The 14567-nt window shown below is 45.8% G+C and overlaps 1 protein-coding gene across 1 annotated transcript in view; it reads left to right on the forward strand.

The window, feature by feature from the left end:
• LOC126095421 (protein O-mannosyl-transferase TMTC2-like) overlaps positions 1-14567 on the forward strand; it is a 1040622-nt gene that overhangs the window by 779957 nt on the left and 246098 nt on the right. The gene's annotated exons all lie outside the window — the stretch shown is intronic.

Raw genomic sequence — 14567 nt, forward strand, 5'->3', positions numbered from 1 at the left:
CCAAATATTTAATCGGCGTGGCTGTGTCAAGCGCTACACTACTAATGGAGTATTCAAACATTCCAGGATTCTTTTTCCTATTCATCTGCATTAATTTACATTTATGTACATTTAGAGTTAGCTGCCATTCTTTACACCAATCACAAATCCTCTCCAAGTCATCTTGTATCCACCTACAGTCACTCAACGACGACACCTTCCCGTACACCACAGCATCATCAGCAAACAGCCGCACATTGCTATCCAACCTATCCAAAAGATCATTTATGTAGATAGAAAACAACAACGGACCTACCACACTTCCCTGGGGCACTCCAGGTGATACCCTCACCTCCGATGAACACTCACCATCGAGGACAACGTACTGGGTTCTATTACTTAACAAGTCTTCCAGCCACTCACATATTTGGGAACCAATCCCATATGCTCGTACCTTAGTTAGGAGTCTGCAGTGGGGCACCGAGTCTAACGCTTTCCGGAAGTCAAGGAATATGGCATCCGTCTGATATCCTTCATCCATGGTTCGCAAGATATCATGTGAAAAAAGGGCGAGTTGCGTTTCGCAGGAGCGATGCTTTCTAAAGCCGTGCTGATGCATGGATTGCAACTTCTCTGTCTCAAGGAAATTCATTCTATTCGAACTGAGAATATGTTCCAGAATCCGGCAACAATCCGATGTTAAGGATATTGGTCTGTAATTTTGAGGATTCGTCCGTCTACCCTTCTTATATACAGGCGTCACCTGCGCCTTTTTCCAGTCGCTCGGGACTTTACGTTGGGCAAGAGATTCGCGATAAATGCAAGCTAAGTAAGGAGCCAATGCAGTAGAGTACTCTCTGTAAAACCGAATTGGAATCCAATCAGGACCTGGCGATTTATTGATTTTCAGCCCATTCAGCTGTTTCACAACCCCAGGGATGTCTATCACTATGTTCTCCATACGGGAATCTGTACGAGACTCAAATGGCGGTATGTTTGTACGATCCTCCTGTGTGAAGGATTTCTCAAATGCTAAATTTAAAATTTCAGCTTTCGTTTTGCTGTTTTCCGTTGCCAGGTCAGACTGACCCGCTTACCGATTTTACGTAAGACCAGAATTTCCTTGGGTTATCAGCAAGATCTTTTGCTAAGGTATGACGGTGGTAGTGGTTGAATGCTTCGCGCATCGCTCTTTTTACAGCAGCACGAATCTCTACTAACTTTTGCCTGTCCTCATTCTCCCGATCTTTCTTGTACCGCGAGTGCAACTGCCTTTGCTTCCTGAGCGTTCTCCGAATTGCGCTGTTAAACCACGGTGGGTCTTTTCCGTCCGTAACCCACTTTCTCAGCACATACTTGTCCCATGCGTGATTTACAATGTGTTTAAAATTTGCACATAATCCTTCCACGTCCATCGTAACCGAAGTAAATGAAGTCGATTCATTTACTAAGTGGGATGCTAACAACTGCTTATCCGCTCTTTCTAGTAAGAATACTCTCCTAGCCTTCTTGATCACTAATCCATGTCTCAACACTGACACCGTCGAAGAGGTCTGGTCTGTTCGTATCCACCAGATCTAAAATATTTCCATTACGCGTTGGCTATCGATTTCGCGGCTCAAGACAGTTTTCGGATAATGTGTTCAGAAGTAATTCACACGACGACTTGTCTGTACCACCTGTAATGGATCCATAGACATCCCAATCTATACTAGGTAGGTTAAAGTCGCCTCCGACTAATATAGCATGATCCGGGTACTTCTGCGATACAGAATGTAGACTCCCTTTGAATGATCCTAGAACTGTCATGGTGGAACCTGGTGGCCGGTAATAACACCCCACAATTAACTTTATTTCCCCTAGCCCTGTTAAACGTGTCCAGATAACTTCACAATCACACCCTACTTCGACCTCAGTAGACACAATATTTTTGTCAACTGCAATGAAGACACCACCTCCTACGGTGTCTAATCTGTTTGTATCTCAATGGTGTCAAATACAGTCCCTCGGAAAACACAAAAGCCGATTTTTTTCTGTAAGTTTATGAAAAACATTACGAACAACCTATTTGTCGGCACTTTTTAACACGGTTAAAACTGTATTACGTGCAAGCATATAGCATCTTTCGCTGTTTGACGTCAGGATTCACGAGTGTTTCATACAGAGCGGAAAGCAGCTTCAGCCGTTTTCATACTGCGTATTAACAGCTCCGACAGTCAGAGCTCAATAGTACACAGACTGTGAGTGTACACAATTGTTGATATAAAAACTAAATAGCTGAAGCGTGATTAACAGAAACGTTAATTGCTCTTAACACGTTAGAATATTTTAAAGTTTCATTTAACGTAACTGACTTGTAACACCCCACCAGTTGCTTGTCCGATTTTTGCGTGTGTTCGCCCCTGACAAACAAATTACAGAGAAATTGGGAGTGAAACTGTACGCTAAAATGGATAACGCTAGATTTAAATGTGGCCCTGTCACCCCTAATTAATGTGCGGTGGTAGTGTTGACGATAAATCACACCTATTTTTATTTCCAAACATGAACGATCCCTAACACTTACGGGGTTCAATGACATCAAACACATACACAAAAATAAAATAAAGCAAAAGGGTGAATCCAGGATCAACTACTGCAAGTAAAGGGTCTACTGAACCACAATAATTTTATTATAACCTTCAGATCAATGCTGAATAAAACACAGGGAACAATTTACAAATTATCCTCCTAACTGGCATTGGCAGTAACTGTGTTAAAATCGGTCCAAAACGCGATCTCTTATAACATGTATACGAAGAACCACTACACTCCAAAGCACCATGCAACCTCTGTGGAAACAGCAATTGCAGTTGATCCAACTATACAGGGTGAGTCACCTAACGTTACCGCTGGATATATTTCGTAAACTACATCAAATACTGACGAATCGATTCCACAGACCGAACGTGAGGAGAGGGGCTAGTGTAATTGGTTAATACAAACCATAAAAAAATGCACGGAAGTATGTTTTTTAACGCAAACCTACGTTTTTTTAAATGGAACCCCGTTAGTTTTGTTAACACATCTGAACATATAAACAAATACGTAATCAGTGCCGTTTGTTGCATTGTAAAATGTTAATTACATCCGGAGATATTGTAACCTAAAGTTGACGCTTAGGTACCACTCCTCCGCTGTTCGATCGTGTGTATCGGAGAGCACCGAATTACGTAGGGATCCAAAGGGAACGGCGATGGACCTTAGGTACAGAAGAGACTGGAACAGCACATTACGTCCACATGCTAAAACCTTTATATTGGTCTTTTTCACTGACGCACATGTACATTACCATGAGGGGTGAGGTACACGTACACACGTGGTTTCCGTTTTCAATTACGGAGTGGAATAGAGTGTGTCCCGACGTGTCAGGCCAATAGATGTTCAATGTGGTGGCCATCATTTGCTGCACACAATTGCAATCTCTGGCGTAATGAATGTCGCACACGCCGCAGTACATCTGGTGCAATTTCACCGCAGGCTACCACAATACGTTGTTTCATATCCTCTGGGGTTGTAGGCACATCACGGTACACATTCTCCTTTAACGTACCCCACAGAAAGAAGTCCAGAGGTGTAAGATCAGGAGAACGGGCTGGCCAATTTATGCGTCCTCCACGTCCTATGAAACGCCCGTCGAACATGTACCTCACCCCTCATGGTAATGTACATGTGCGTCAGTGAAAAAGACCAATAAAAAGGTGTTAGCATGTGGACGTAATGTGCTGTTCCAGTGTCTTCTGTACCTAAGGTCCATCACCTTTCCCTTTGGATCCCTACGTAATTCGGTGCTCTCCGATACGCACGATCGAACAGCGGAGGAGTGGTACTCAAGCGTCAACTTTAGTTTACAATATCTCCGGATGTAATTAACATTTTACAATGCAACAAACGGCACTGATTACGTATTTGTTTATATGTTCAGATGTGCTAACAAAACTAACGGGGTTTCATTTAAAAAAAACGTAGGTTTGTGTTAAAAAACATACTTCCTTGCATTTTTTTATGGTTTGTATTAACCATTTACACTAGCCCCTCTCCTCACGTTCGGTCTGTGGAATCGATTCGTCAGTATTTGATGTGGTTTACGAAATATATCCAGCGGTAATGTTAGGTGACTCACCCTGTATAACGTTACTCCTAATACAGGCCGAAGCGGGAGTTATCTCACCGTAATATTCCTGTTGTAGCGGTGGTCTCCAATGACGTGTGGCGTCTTGGAAAGTACAGTATTCGAACACCAGACTGCTGTCCGTAAATTTCTCTAATTGCGACAATGTTTCCGTCAGCAATGAGGTGGCGCGGCTCAGAACGAAAGACCAAGAGGGGAGCTGACTTGGCTAACGTCCTCTCAGTACGAGAGCCCAGAGCGGAAGACCTCTACCGAGAGTCGATCAAGATCGCTCTTCACCTCTGTTTTCCCACCTCAACTTTTACCGAGCGAATCACATCACTAGAAGCTCTCAAAATACCCAGTTTGCCAGTGCCGACTAATGTACGGCCTGGGAATAGAACTCTTTCCCACAATTCTTTTATTTCTACAAAATTTCACAAGTAAACTCCGCCCACGCCGGCTGGGAAGAGCCACAGCTGTGGGCAATAACATGTTTACTGGATGTTTTCTCCCAAGAGACCACTCGAGATTTTCCCAGCATGTTTCCCCGTTGTAGTGAACACAGAGTCTTGCATTGAAAGTTTTGTTATTCCGAACTCCTGGCCTGCCCCTCTTGAGTTACTCGAAGGCGTAAAATTAGTGGGACAGAGGCGAGAGCACGTGCAGGAAAGCCCGCTATCCGATACTCTGTTTTGGTAAACACTTGAACACCTGCAGCCGGTCATACCTTAGAGGTTGGCGGCCACTGTGGCCTCTCTAAACGGATTGCAGAAATCCCCCAGTTCACCATTCATACCGCCAGGCTGTGGCCTTCGGCGGCTAGGCGGGGACGTAGCCGAGCTCTGTCTCGCATACTGCCTTTCTGCAAAATCTTATAATTACAAAATCGCGGAATTCTCGCGTGCCGATGCGTTTCCACATAGATTTCCTACACCGTAATTTAGAGTATTGCTCCGACAAAACCTAAAGTGTCACGTTAAATGGACTCATGTACGGTGCAAGGTCGTTGCCACCTTACAGACTAACAATGTATCTAATGCATAAATAAGACCTACTTCCAAGAGTGTGACAACATCAGTGTACGCTTCCTAATGATTCTGACCAATCACCGTATTTGCGTTTGTTAAGATCAGGTTTATTCTTAAGATGAAGAGCATATAGTGACTGCAACAATACGCGAGCAGACGCTCCTAAGAGCAGGGGACTCGAAACCTCTATATTCTCTAAAGAAAGGAGTTGCGCCATAAGCAGCGTTTTATGTAAGTTTAAAGCCACTATGACTGTTAATCAGTTGTACAGCTAAGCCGTCACCACCCCACTGATGTCATCCAAGATGGCTGAGGTGACGGCAGCTGACGGCGCGAGTACGTGATGTCACCAGACGTCAGCTGATGGCGCGAGTACCGTTATCCAAGATGGCATCATTTTGCTGGAAAGTGCCATGCCCCCTGGCGGGAGTTTTGAATTTTTGCAGGAAAGTGCCAACCTCCCCCCCCCCCCTTCTGGCAGGAAGATTGAATTTTTGCGAGAAATTATGTGCTTCTACAGGCCCCCCTTTCCGACTTTTTGCATGGTGGTGCATGATCCTCTTGGAAAATGTGCGGGAAGTTTGAATTTTTGCAGGAAATTGAATTTTATTTATTTATTTATTTAGCATATGGCTAATACAGACATATCATGAAATTACATATACATATGTAAATATTGACACACAAGAAACTTAAGATTGTCTTTACAACTGAATATCCAGTCCTTCTATCCAGCGCACTGCATCTGGAGTTGCTAGCAGGAAGTCCTCTTTGGCGCCGTGATAGGCTCGAATCCTGCATTCACTGACAATCGATGTCGTCGCCATTCAAGAAACTCGTGTTTCCAGCGCAGAAATATTCCGAAGCCGAGGTCGAATTCCTGGATATTCTGCACTTGGTGTAACTTACCACGAGGTGTATGGAATTGCTACGTATGTCCGTAACAACATAAACGAAGCTTCACTGATTTCTGTAAGTGTGGAGGCAGATATACATACAGTTGTCATACAATTGCACGGCATTACTATTACAAATGTTTACAAACCACCCAAAACAACATGGCCCGATTTTGTCCTACACACAGCAGAACATCCTGCAATTTACATAGGAAACTGAATTACGTGCATCAACGAGTGTTGCGTGATACCACGTACTTATACGTTTGCGACTATTAAAGCGCCATCTGTCACAAAGCTAAAAAAGTGGTCCAACTAAAACATTCATATTTCTTTACGTACTACACGAATATGTAATAAAAAATGGGTGTTGCTATTTAACAAAAACGCATTTGATATCCGTTTGACCTATGGCAGCGCCAACTACCGGGCCAAACACAGCGCCATCTGGTTTCCCCGTTCAAGCTAGACGAGTTTCGTTCTTTGTAGTTTTTTCGTTTGAAGCTTATTTCGTGAGATATTTGGCCCCGTCACTATCACTGGAGCACCCTGTATACGCTCCCACTTAATGTATTGCGGCTGTTCATTATGTGGCAATGGCGTTGTTTTCACATTTAGCTGTAACTCATGATAATTCAGACAATTTGTGCAAATTATATATAAATTATATGCAAAAACCTTACTCGCTGCCGGCCGGTGTGGCCGAGCGGTTCTAGGAGCTATAGTCTGGAACTACGCGACCGCTACGGTCGCAGGCTCGAATCCTGCCTCGGGCATGGATGTGTGTGATGTCCTTAGGTTATTTAGGTTTAAGTAGTTCTAAGTTCTAGGGGACTGATGGCTTCAGAAGTTAAGTCCCATAGTGCTCAGAGCCATTTGAACCATTTGAACCTTCCTCGCGTATCAGGGTACCTATTATTCAATCCCTTTAGCAGTTCCTGTGATCAGGCTGCATATACCGACAGACGTGTATAAGCGATTTCAATTTGTATATCATAATGCCATGCTTCAGCTACTGCATGTTCGCTCAAGTGAGGCGTGAAGAATGAAGGTTACGGATACAAGAGCCTGAAATGTTACAAGCAACGATGGTTTCGCTGGCAGTTTTGTGTGGAAAACATCTTGGGACGACTCGCCGCAGCGAGCGACTGTCCATCAGGTGCCGGACGCGCTACGCAGGTCGGATTTATCGCCGATAGTCGGCCGCTGAACGCCTCGGCCACAAATCTTCGAGCGGCGCGACGTACGGCCCCCCGGTGGCCGCGGCGGCGTCGGCCTGTTTCCCCGGAGCAAACAACCGCGGGACGGCATGACGTACGGCCCAGCAAGCGGCCCGGTGGCACCAGATGTGCGCCGGACGGGACCCGCACAAAAACGCCGGATAATAAAGACGAGTTAGCGGCGCGCGAGTAAATATTTACGCTTCTTGCCGCAGCGCGGGACAGAAGCGCTGGCCCGGAGACGAGACGAGGCGGGACGGGTCGCCCCTTTCCTTCCAGGGCCGAAAATCGGTGGCCCGGCCCCGGTCTGGTAAATTATGCCGAACGGAAGCGAGGGCGGGGGCGGGGCACGGAGCTGCGCCCCCCTGGGGGACCCTCCGCTAATTGGCTCGGGGGCGGAAGAAGCCGCCTCCACTGAGAAACGACCCGAGAGCCATCTCGTCCCGATCCAAATGACCCGTTTCGTCGCATCACTGCCGAGCGAGCTGCATGCACGGCGTCGGCTACAGGCCGTCTCGGTTGCTAAATGGAGGCCGATCCACACTGCACGTCAGGCGAATGTCATGCACCAGGCGAGGCTGCGTTTGTTTGAGAAATGCGGGGAACTGATCGTGAACGGCAAAAAGCAGTTGTAACGAGTAATCGAGGAATGAGTACGAAACAGGTCAACTGTAGATAGTGTCGGAAGTTCCATGCGCCTTTCCGCGGATGACGCCGTAGTACACAGAGGAGTTGCAGCATTAAAAAATTGCAGCGAAGTGCAGGAAGATCTGCAGCGGATAGGCACTTGGTGCAGGGAGTGGCAACTGACCCTTAACATAGACAAATGTAATGTATTGCGAATACATAGAAAGAAAGATCCTTTATTGTATTATATGACAGCGGAACAAACACTGGTAGCAGTTACTTCTGTAAAATATCTAGGAGTATGCGTACGGAACGATTTGAAGTGGAATGATCATATAAAATTAATTGTTGGTAAGGCGGGTACTAGGTTGAGATTCATTGGGAGAGTCCTTAGAAAATGTAGTCCATCAACAAAGGAGGTGGCTTACAAAACACTCGTTCGAGCTATACTTGAGTATTGCTCATCAGTGTGGGATCTATACCAGGTAGAGTTGACAGAGGAGATAGAGAAGATACAAAGAAGAGTGGCGCGTTTCGTCACATGGTTATTTGGTAAGCGTGATAGCATCACGGAGATGTTTAGCAAACTCAAGTGGCAGACTCTGCAAGAGAGACGCTCTGCATCGCGGTATAGCTTGCTGTCCAGGTTTCGAGAGGGTCCGTTTCTGGATAGGTATCGAATAAATTGCTTCCCCCTACTTATACCTCCCGAGGAGATCACGAGTGTAAAATTAGAGAGATTCGAACGCGCACAGAGGCAGTCGTTCTTCCCGCGAACAATACGCGACTGGAACAGGAAAGGGAGGTAATAACTGTGGCACGTAAAGTGCCCTCCGACACACACCATTTGGTGGCTTGCGGAGTATAAATGTAGATGTATTAAAATTTTGATTAGTGCTCCATAGATAAAACTAGTGCAACTGTGTAGAGGAGCGTGATCTCAGTTGTAGGTTGCCTGTGTGTTGTGAATGGTCCGCCGCTCGCGGTCGTGCGGCAGTGTTCTCGCTTCCCACGCCCGGGTTCCCGGGTTCGATTCCCGGCGGGGTCAGGGATTTTCTCTGCCTCGTGATGACTGGGTGTTGTGTGGTGTCCTTAGGTTAGTTAGGTTTAAATAGTTCTAAGTTCTAGGGGACTGATGACCATAGATGTTCAGTCCCATAGTGCTCAGAGCCATTTGAACGATTTGTTGTGAATGTAGCACTTAAATGCCTCTGGTAATTCAGCCGAGACATTCACTGTAGCAGAAAAATAATTTATTTCGTTCATCATATTAGATGTTTCAGCAGAGCGTGCAGCTGTCATTCATGATTTAAGTTATGAAAACTGCACCAGTTACTAATTTTTTGATGCTTATCACAGTGCGTTTCGAGAATTTATTGTCAAGTGCATTTGTGCATTTGTTTACGTGAATATGTTTGGTAATGTCTGCATTTGTCATTTTCTCCCTCATGCATCTTTTTGAGGTTAGAAGGTATCGTACCTCTTCCATTGTACAAAGTCATCATTTACACTGTCTGTTTACATAACAAAGATATTACAACACTATCTACATACGACACTACAGCGTCGTGATATCTTTGTAGCATGATTTGTAAATAAACAGTGTAAGATCTCGCCGGGAAAGCCTGAAGAGTTACAGTGTAAGTGACGATATGCCTGTGTGTGATATTCTGTATAATGGAGGAGGCACGATACCTTCTAACCTCAGAAAGACGTAAAAGAGGCAGAAAATCACAAAGACTATCATCATCGGGCATATTCATGTAAACAAATGCACAAATGTGCTTGAATAATAATAATAGATTCTCAAAACGCATTATGCTAAGCATAAAAACATAAGCAATGGTGCAGTTTTCATTGTTTAAATAAAGAAAAAATGATTCTCTGCTATAGTTCCTTAATTAACGCTTCTTTGATACGGTAGCACTATAATAAAAACGTAGCAATACAATAACATTTATTAAGAGACTGTTACCATATGGATCTTAACTTTGGTACAGTTTGAAGCCCTAAACCCAATAGAGTGATACGTAAATAACTTGGTTGTTTCATGGGAGTCAATGATATCGCCTCTACGACTGTATTTTACTCTACAGACACTCTGTTACCGGTTCGAATTCTCCAGAAATAGCGACTGTTGAGTCGGGAGATAATCTACAGAGTATCTACCGGATTGATGGACTGCAGGCACCGAACTAAACTGTCTGCCGTAACTGCCATTGTGGTTCAAATGGCTCTGAGCACTATGGGACTTAACATCTATGGTCATCAGTCCCTTAGAACTTAGAACTACTTAAACCTAACTAACCTAAGGACATCACACAACACCCAGTCATCACGAGGCAGAGAAAGTCCCTGACCCCGCCGGGAATCGAACCCGGGAACCCGGGCGCGGGAAGCGAGAACGCTACCGCACGACCACGAGCTGCGGACTGCCGTTGTGGAGCTGTATGAATGTCCACAGCACATTGTGTTTTGTGCCTGTCAGCGGAATAATTTCCATGTCCATCACTACGAGACGGAAGCATTATACTTTGCAGTTGAGCGCTTTCCCTATTGGCTGTCTGTGTTATCAGCGGACGTATACGTGCTGAAGGAAGTGGTACGGAAGCAGGAAGAGTTCAGCGTTTGTGAGTTCCATCTGGGAAACCGCTGCATAGAGCTGGGTGACGCCAGGTGGGTGGTTGCGCCACTGTCGTGGCGGCCTCCCTAGTATTTGTTATGTACCTCTTCCCTACTACACAACTATCTACTGGATTCCAGGGGCAACAAAAATTTTATTTCCGGTATTTCATATAATTGTTGAAAGAATTTAAAAACGTAAGATGCTGTCATAAACTACTCACCGGCTCTAAGCACTATGGGACTTAACATCTGAGGTCGTCAGTCCCCTACACTTAGAACTACTTAAACTTAGCTAACTTAAGGATATCACACACACATCCATGCCCGAGGCAGGATTCGAACCTGCGACGGTAGCAGCAGCGCGGTTCCGGACTGAAGCGCCTATAACCGCTCGGCCACAGCAGCCGGCAACAACAAGTATACTCTTACGTTAAATCTGTAATGCAAAAAGTGCCATTTTATACCTGGAAACTGAGTATCTCATGTAGGATAACTAACGGCGTACAAATTTCCCAGACTATATTCATCCGGTATTTTAGAATGAGAGCACCCGGCGACTTCCAAGAAACGTTACACATAATTTCAGACGTTTCGAAAGTTTTCTCGCTGACAACTCCCAGAAAATAATGAAAGTAAAAACGTTTATCGCTTACTACGTTTTTGCTGTTCACGCAGAAAACCTTGATCGAAAGGAAGTACCTTTTAATTTATTATTTCTTTACCAGCATATCTATTCACAACAAATTTTACAGACATATCTGCGTATACCACCGAATGGACTTGCAAAATTATATTATTGTATGACGCATACACTGAAGTGACAAAAGTCATAAGATAGCGATATGTACATATACAGATGGCGGTAGTATCGTGTAGATAAAGGGCAGTACATTCGCGGAGCTTTCATATGTACTCACACGAGTCATGTGAAAAGGTTTCCGATGTGATTGTGGCTGCACGACGGAAATTAACAGACGTTGAACGCAGAATGGTAACTGGAGCTACGCGCATGGGACATTCCACCACGGAAATCATTAGGGAATCCAATATTCCGGGATCCTCAGTGTCAAAAGTGCGCCAAGAATACGAAATGTCAGGCATTACGTCTCACAACGGACAACACATTGGTTGGTGGCCTTACTTAACGACAGAGAGCGGGGGCGTTTGCGTAGAGTTGTCAGTGCTGTAAGGCGAGAAACACTGCTTGAAACAGCTGTGGAAATCGATGTGGTACGTACGACGAACGCATTCGTTGGGCAGTGTGGCGAAAGTTGCCGTCAATGAGCTATGGCAGCAGACGACCGACGCGAGTGCCTTTGCTAACAGCACGGCATCGCTTGCAGCGCCTCTCCTGAGTTCATCACAATACCGGTTACACCCTAGGCGACTCGAAAACCGTCGCCTGGTCAGATAAGTCCCGATTTCAGTTGGTAAGAGCTGATGGTAGGGTTTCCAGTGTGGCGTAGACTCCACGAAGCCATGGACCCAAGTTGTCACTAAGGCACTGTGCAAGCTGGTGATGGCTACATAATGGTGTGTCCTTGGCTGCTGATATTTTTAAAAATATCGGGAATCCGATATTTCGACGCTTACTATGCATAATTATTGGTTCTCGATGTACCTAAAAAATGATCGATGTATCTGCGGAAAATATGTCGACGTACCTCCCTGCACTGAGGATGCACGTTTTTAGAACTGTGTATGTAAGTATTGATTTGTTATTAGATATTCTGTAAATCGACTCCCTTAGAATAAGAATTGAAGAAAAACTATGCACGTTGACGTTTGGCGATAACAACGTTGCTAAAAATGATAACTGCATGTAATTGGCAGAATAAAAGGCGCCTGATGTGTCGATCGTTCGGTTTCGTCACATTGATTAATGCATGTTCGTCTGCGGTCGTCACAGCCATTTTAATAACACGCAAGTTTGGTGCAAATTGACAGTTACCATAGTAGTTTATTCAGAGAGGCTACTGAAATGCCGAAGTACGGCAGTGGTTTTAACAGGAAGGATGAACGCCTAAAACTAAACATTGTCGCTGTCACGTCAGTGCATTGCCGTAGAAATCAAACACAAACATAACGACGGCATAGAGTCCATCCGCATGCCAATACATTACTGCCAGTTTGCTGCCCTAAGTGTCTATGACGTTTCCTCAGAATTTCACGGTGCTGATAGATCGCTAGAGAAGTGTTGTTCCTGGTCAGAAGTGAGAGAGGGCCCTAAGTCCCTAACCTTCTCAGGCTAAATAAGAAGTAAATAAATAAATAAGTAAATATTTAAAAATATTGCTGCATGATTCCCTATTGGTAACTTCTCTCATTATCGTCATTGTTTGTAACCGTAGCAGCCGCACACTTTAGCAGAGTAATCAAATGGTACTGTTTGTGTTACTGTATCATTAAGCATTCTTAAAACACAGCAGTATTTACTGTAGCAGCACTTCACTATATTATTCCCCAAGTTAAATGAGTATCTAACCAAACTCCTAGAAACTTCGTGTGTGATATTTCTTCAATGCTACTGCCTCCTAATTCTAGGACTATAGACATGAAATCCCGTACGGAAGAGTAATAAAAAAGCCCAGGAAATTAAATTGGAATCTTCAGATGAAAGACGATGTACTTCTCGCGATACTCTGTCTATTAAATTGAGTGAACTACACTCCGGGAAATTGAAATAAGAACACCGTGAATTCATTGTCCCAGGAAGGGGAAACTTTATTGACACATTCCTGGGGTCAGATACATCACATGATCACACTGACAGAACCACAGGCACATAGGCACAGGCAACAGAGCATGCACAATGTCGGCACTAGTACAGTGTATTTCCACCTTTCGCAGCAATGCAGGCTGCTATTCTCCCATGGAGACGATCGTAGAGATGCTGGATGTAGTCCTGTGGAACGGCTTGCCATGCCATTTCCACCTGGCGCCTCAGTTGGACCAGCGTTCGTGCTGGACGTGCAGACCGCGTGAGACGACGCTTCATCCAGTCCCAAACATGCTCAATGGGGGACAGATCCGGGGATCTTGCTGGCCAGGGTAGTTGACTTACACCTTCTAGAGCACGTTGGGTGGCACGGGATACATGCGGACATGCATTGTCCTGTTGGAACAGCAAGTTCCCTTGCCGGTCTAGGAATGGTAGAACGATGGGTTCGATGACGGTTTGGATGTACCGTGCACTATTCATTGTCCCCTCGACGATCACCAGTGGTGTACGGCCAGTGTAGGAGATCGCTCCCCACACCATGACGCCGGGTGTTGGCCCTGTATGCCTCGGTCGTATGCAGTCCTGATTGTGGCGCTCACCTGCACGGTGCCAAACAAGCATACGACCATCATTGGCACCAAGGCAGAAGCGACTCTCATCGCTGAAGACGACACGTCTCCATTCGTCCCTCCATTCACGCCTGTCGCGACACCACTGGAGGCGGGCTGCACGATGTTGGGGCGTGAGCGGAAGACGGCCTAACGGTGTGCGGGACCGTAGTCCAGCTTCATGGAGACGGTTGCGAATGGTCCTCGCCGATACCCCAGGAGCAACAGTGTCCCTAATTTGCTGGGAAGTGGCGGTGCGGTCCCCTACGGCACTGCGTAGGATCCTACGGTCTTGGCGTGCATCCGTGCGTCGCTGCGGTCCGGTCCCAGGTCGACGGGCACGTGCACCTTCCGCCGACCACTGGCGACAACATCGATGTACTGTGGAGACCTCACGCCCCACGTGTTGAGCAATTCGGCGTTACGTCCACCCGTCCTCCCGCATGCCCACTATACGCCCTCGCTCAAAGTCCGTGAACTGCACATACGGTTCATGTCCACGCTGTTGCGGCATGCTACCAGTGTTAAAGACTGCGATGGAGCTCCGTATGCCACGGCAAACTGGCTGACACTGACGGCGGCGGTGCAGAAATGCTGCGCAGCTAGCGCCATTCGACGGCCAACACCGCGGTTCCTGGTGTGTCCGCTGTGCCGTGCGTGTGATCATTGCTTGTACAGTCCTCTCGCAGTGTCCGGAGCAAGTATGGTG

The sequence above is a fragment of the Schistocerca cancellata genome, chromosome 8, assembly GCF_023864275.1.
Source record: "Schistocerca cancellata isolate TAMUIC-IGC-003103 chromosome 8, iqSchCanc2.1, whole genome shotgun sequence".
In the NCBI taxonomy this organism is placed as follows: Eukaryota; Metazoa; Arthropoda; class Insecta; order Orthoptera; family Acrididae; genus Schistocerca; species Schistocerca cancellata.